The sequence below is a fragment of the Chenopodium quinoa genome, unplaced genomic scaffold, assembly GCF_001683475.1.
Source record: "Chenopodium quinoa cultivar QQ74 unplaced genomic scaffold, ASM168347v1, whole genome shotgun sequence".
Classification (NCBI taxonomy): Eukaryota; Viridiplantae; Streptophyta; class Magnoliopsida; order Caryophyllales; family Amaranthaceae; genus Chenopodium; species Chenopodium quinoa.
Genome location: NW_018744280.1, coordinates 1 through 6,609, shown reverse-complemented (window position 1 = coordinate 6,609; position 6,609 = coordinate 1).

Here is a 6,609-nt window from a genome sequence, read left to right as displayed (position 1 = left end):
TTATCCAAGGATTCTTTCTCATGTTCACTAGGCCTTGGAGTACTAATAACATAGGCTACTTTCAAAGATGTAAGAAGAAAGTACATCTTCTTCTTCCATCTCCGAAACTCCACACCGTCAAACTTCTTGAGTTTGACGAAATTTGTGGTCAAATCTTTCACACTAGACATGCTTGTTAAGTATATAAACTCTTTAGATTGTTAGGTTTTCAAGTAATTCTAAAACAAGAACTACTTTAACAATTGTGGGAATAAAACCTAACTATGTATAATTGATAATGAATTATACAAAAAACCAAATACAATTCAATGTATTACAACCAAACACCAAATTACTATAGAATTATAGAAAATACAATGAAAAACACTAGTTGTGAAAGATAATATACTTGCCTCTACTCCAAGCTTTAACAATCAACATGAACATGAGAAATCGGTGACCACTTGAGTCTCAATTCTTGATACACTGACTTAGGCGTATGAATACATTCCTAAAGAGTTTAATTTCCCCCACAATGGTGCTTGGGTTTGTTCCGGAAATACTCTTTGAGATACAAAAGTCAGCCCAACGTTCTTTGTACTAAGAACCGATGAAAGATGATCAACACACTAAGAAGGATTAATTGGAAGAGAATTCTCTCAAAAGTTTGCAAGAAGTTTGAGAGGAAAATTGTGAAGAATACTTTTTGGAGAGAAGAAGAATCAATTCGTCCTTTTTTCTTTTTCGAAAAATTAAGCCTTATAACAAAGACTCAACCGTCAGAAAAACCGCAAAACAGGGAGGCGCGGGCGCTCCACCAGGAGGCGCGGGCGCTCCACCAGGAGGCGCGGGCGCTCCACCAGGAGGCGCGGGCGCGCCACCACAGCAGCGCGGGCGCGCCACCATGGGGCGCGGGCGCGCCACCCTTGCACGAGGGCGCGCCACTTGCTAGCGCGGGCGCTCCTCCTCGATCTTCCAATTTCCAGAAACCTGACGCGATTTTGTCGCGGTTTAGGCGCGGGTCGCGCCAAACCATGACGCGGGCGCGCCATCCGGAGGCGCGGGCGCGCCTCCTAAACTTTACAGATTTTCCAGAAACTCAGCGCGATTTTGTCGCGCTTTTGGAGCGGTCCGCGCTTGTCTTTCACAAGCGCGCTAACAAGTGGAGCGATTACTCCACTACAACACTCTAAATAATCCAACAAACCAAACGCCAATCACCACTAAACTGAATAACATAAATTGAGTACTAGTTGAATTACCTGATGCATATTTGAATGAGGGAAATGTTAAGCATTGCACCACTTAGAAATTCATTCACATCTTCTTTGAATAGCCATGCCATTGCATCATCATCGTAGTGGAACATTTCCTTAGGTAGTGGAACTTGAATGGGGCTATCACTAGGCAACACACAAACACGGTTGTGCAGATAAGTTAACTCCTTAGAGAGCGATTGAAGCACTGTGTCTTCAACTAGTGGAGTAGCTTGCATAGCTGAACCTCGCGAAGAGCTCTTGTTCGACGCTTTTCCACTCATCGATCCATGTTCACTCCTCTTCTTTGACATCGGTCGATCAATGCTCTTTTGCCCCTCCACCCTCTTCTTTGAAGTTTGGCTTTTCCTCGATGGCTAATAAGACAAATTAAAGGACACAAATGGTTAAAAAAGAATTTCTTCCAACACTTGGGATTAAAATCGGGTATAGAGTAAAGCGTGAACTCTAAATGTAAATTACCTGGGTTGTAAACCGTATCCAAGCACATGGCCATTGCACAAAACTACCTTTGGTTGCCCAAAGTGTAGTGAACTCATCCTCCTCTATGGGCACAGGTATTAGGATGTCCTCGAATCCGGCCACCACAGAATTGATCACAACCGAATAGTGCTCTGGCCGAAGCGGTTGCAAATGGACCGTAACTTGTTCGGCCGGTTGAGCACTTCCATACGCAACCAAATTCAAAGCTCCACAGTATGAATCGCCCGGGTGAAGAAGTTAACAACGGGTCTCTTCCTACACCGAAGATCAGTTGTTAGAACCAAGTTAAACAAAGAAAATCAAAACAAAAAAAAAAGTAAAAAAAAAACAAAAAAAAGCAGCAATAGCACAATAAAAACAGCAACAACAATGCAAAAACAGCAGCAACGCAAAAACAGCAACACAGCACTGCTGCCTGCTGCCTGCTGCACTGGTGCACTGCTGCCAGCTGCTGTGCACTGGTGGTGCACTGCTGTGCCAGCTGTTGTGTTGTGCAGTGGTGCACTGTTGTGCCAGCTGCTGTGCACTGGTGGTGCATTGCTGTGCCAGCTGCTGTGCACTGGTGGTGCATTGTTGTGCCAGCTGCTGTGCTATGCAGTGGTGCAGTGGTGCCCTGTGCACTAGTGTGCTCTGCTGTGCTCTGGTGTGCTGTGCAATAGTGTGTTGTGCACTGGTGCACTCATAAATAGTCATAACATGTCTTTATCACTTAGTTACTGGTGACTAAGGCTTGAAATTAAAAGAAAATAGCAATTAAGGGGTTTTAGAACGCATTTTCAACCAAAATGGCCCGAGTAAGGCCATTTTCACTACTAGGATGCCTATTTCCTACATTTCTTGTCTAGTGAACTCATAAATAGTCATAACATGTCTTTATCACTTATTTATAGGTGGATAAGGCTTGAAATTACAAGAAAATAGCAATTAAGGGGTTGTAGAACGCATTTTCAACCAAAATGGCCCGATTAAGACCATTTTGACTGCTAGGATGCCTATTTACTACATTTCTTGTCTAGTGAACTCATAAATACTCTTAACATGTCTTTATCACTTATTTATAGGTGACCAAGGCTTGATATTACAAGAAAATAGCAATTAAGGGGTTTTAGAACGCATTTTCAACCAAAATGGCCAGAGTAAGGCCATTTTGACTACTAGGATGCCTATTTCCTACATTTCTTGTCTATTGAACTCATAATTAGTCATAACATGTCTTTATCACTTAGTTATTGGTGACTAAGGCTTGAAATTACAAGAAAATAGCAATTAAGGGTTTTAGAACGCATTTTCAACCAAAATGGCCCGAGTAAGGCCATTTTCACTGCTACCATTTTCATAAACAACAGCAACACACAACACCTGAAGGAATTGTGTCCTCACCAATCTGTGCAATTACTAGATATATAAATGGATCGTATTATGGAGATAATAAGTTCGTTCTTTAGGGTCGTCACTTGAAGTTGCTAGACGTGGTAAGTGAACTTTGGGCCGGTAAAACGGACCAAAGCCCAATTGAATGGATCCTATTAGGTCACACTATGTGGTTATGGATCAATATAAGAAGAAGCCCAATTGTTGGACTTCCTCTATGATGGCCGACCAAAGGGGAGAAAGAAAGGGTTTGGGCTTTGCCTAAACCTAAACTCTATATATATATGATACATATTGAGTTGCCTAGAGTTAAGAAAATATAAGAAAAATAGATCAAGGCTTCTCTTTCTCTCCTCTCTTTCTCACGCCATTCCTCTCTCTCCTCTTAGCTGTGAGTGTGTGAGGTGTGTGTGGGATTTCGGTCATCTTCTATACTCCGTAAAGGTGATCAAAGGTGTTTGATCCGACTATCTAGCAGTAGTGGAGTGTTGATCCTTGCCCGTGGACCGAGTAGAGGGACAACGTTTGAGGTCCTTTATCTCCTTCCTTGTAGCCGTTAGCAAGTGGATTTCACGCTTCAAAGGTATAACTTTTATGTGTTTCTTTTGTATGTTAGTAGAGATCCTGTTTAGGTGCTTATTGATATGATCAATGAAATTCCGCAAAGAGTACCTTAATTCCAACAGTGGTATCAGTTAGCCTACTACTACGTATATTAGATCATAAAAATAATACGATTATTTTGAAATCTACGTAAAATTTTAAATCAATTAGGAGGAGTACATAATTTGATTATGGTCAATCATAATTTAAATGGTGATTTAAGGTTTGGAATATGATTAAATTTGATTTAATGGTTGCTCAATTTTAAAACCCTAAATTTTTTTTTTATTTTTGTTGCCTAAAGTTCGAAAATTTCGAACCTATAAACCCTAAATTCGAAATCTTGTTCATTAATATGCATAAAAATCTGATTTTGTGTATTGTTTATGATGATTTTGAATAAATTATACAATAAATTGGATTGAAAGATTATATAAAATTGTTTATATATGATTAATGGTTTTGATTTTAAAAGTTAAAAATTAAAACTTGAATTGTTGTATGAAGAACCCTAATATTTAAAGTTGAATGTTGATTTAATTTTAAATATTGGTAAATTGAGTATAATTGTTGTATTTGATTTATTTTAGACCACTTTAATTTATTTTATAATTGTTGTAAAATAAAATTTAACTCAAAAAAAAAGAAAAAAAAGAGGGGAAAGCTAGTTTGTTAGGCAAAGACAGCAAGCCACGGCTGGGTGGCGCCCCTATCTGTACAGCACAAGCCACGGATGGCTGCTGCTGGTGGTCGACCGACAGGAAAAGGCAGCAAGCCAAGTTGGCGGGGAACAGGCAGCCAGGCAGTGTGGATAACCGGCATGCACGGTGGAGGCTGCTGCCTTGGCAAGTGGCAGCCACGACACACTCCAAATAAAAAAAAATTTTTTTTTTTGAAAATTAAAATTAAAAGAGATAAAATCAGTTTTTTATGTGATAAAATCAGATTTTAATTGAATGAAAATCAGTTTTATTTGATAAGATTTTAAAAATTCTAATTTTTCTTAATTTTGGAAATTGAGAAAAATAAAGAAATTTTATCTTTAATTGTGTTAGGATAATATTGAGCAATATTCCAAAAGATTATGATTGATAGGAGATAATATAATTATCCCATAATTAAATAAGAATAATTGATTTAAAATATTATTGGCTAGTAATTAGGATGGGAATAGATATTTATGGAAATATAAATAGGATTTATACACTTTCCATAATTTCAAATTTGATTTGATAACCATCTTTGACTTTTAAAATATATGATATTTTATTTTAGTCATAAAAATATGTTGATTGATTAAATAAAGTCTCCTAATTGTTAGGATAATTATGGAATCCTAAATAAGATTTATTTTTTCCATAATTAAAATTTGATTTGATTTTATTTCATGCCTAATTAAAAATATATGATATTTAAATTAAACATGATCGTCAATCAATATTTTCTAATTACGGTATTAAAATATGAGATATTTTAAGGAATATGTTTGCCTAAATAAGAATATTTGATATTTTATTTTTGTAAAGCATGATGCGTGATTTATTATATGGCTTTTATTATATAATATGTGATATTATATTGCTATATAATGACTAGTATGGCCCTAGTTAGATTTGAAATACGGTCTGCGCACCGTTTCGTATTTTTGTAATCTAAATACGGTCTGCGTACCGTCAAGTATTTATTGAAATTTTATTTTATTTGTCATTTAAATTTATAAATACATACTTGTAATCCAAGAAGAGTTCGAGATGTGAAGACCCCGACCATTCAAGGATGGAGATCCATGATGATTCGAGTGGGAGCATATCAAGATTAGTTCTTAGGATTAGGGGCCATACTATGTCTAATGCTTATATTTTTCTTATGTATCTTAAGTAGTATCATGCTAGGAATTTTATAATCATTGTTATGTTATGCGTGTCTGATCAAATCGCTAGAGTTCACTAAATTAATCACACATAATTAACATAGGTCCCGGATAATATTGAGAATGCTTTTCCAAATAAAGTAGCCAAGAAACCTTTCGATCATTGGTAGTGGGTCAGGCCAAAGTCGGGTACTATTAATTTTCTTAAGGGAATTGGTGTAAAATGTGATTTTACGACTTGTTTGGTTTAACTCAACAAGATGACCTAAAGAGTTTAGCATCTTGAAGCAAGGGTAATAATTGAACATAAGATGATTAATTATTAAACCAAGAATTACAAGCGTTGTAATTAGCAAAGAGTTTGCTTACCTTGAAAATATAACTGTTGATGATAAGGCCAAAGTCTGCTTGATAGTTATATAAATTGGATCTTGGAATCACTGAATTCATATGGGACTAATTGAATTAAGTGTATTAAAGCTACCTTTTCGCTTACTAGGTACTTTAATTAATTAAACATAAATTAATGAACTTTGCTTTTCTAATTTTGTTGTAGATGACTAGCCAAAATACCAACGTTTTAACACCGTCTAAGGGAACTGACTTAAGAAACGAGATCTTTGAGATTCGTAAAAGGGAATTTGATGATAAGGAGTTATCATCTATTTATGTTGTTGAAATTAATCTTACATCTTCCTCTACTTGGGTATTTGATACCGGTTGTGGTTCTCACATAGTTAATGATGTGCATGGACTACGTATAAGTAAGAAGATAGCTAAGGGAGAACTAGAGCTTCGAGTCGGAAATGGAGCAAGAGTTGCTGCCCTTGCCGTAGGAAGCTATGAGTTAAAACTCCCTAGTGGGCTCGTTTTAAGACTTAATAATTGTTTTATGTTCCTGCAATAACGAAAAACCTCATTTCTGTTTCGGTATTAGATACTGAAGGTTTTACTTTTGAAATTAAAAAAGTGTTGTTTTATTTCGAAAGATGGAATGTTTTATGCCCGAGCAAGATTAATTAATGG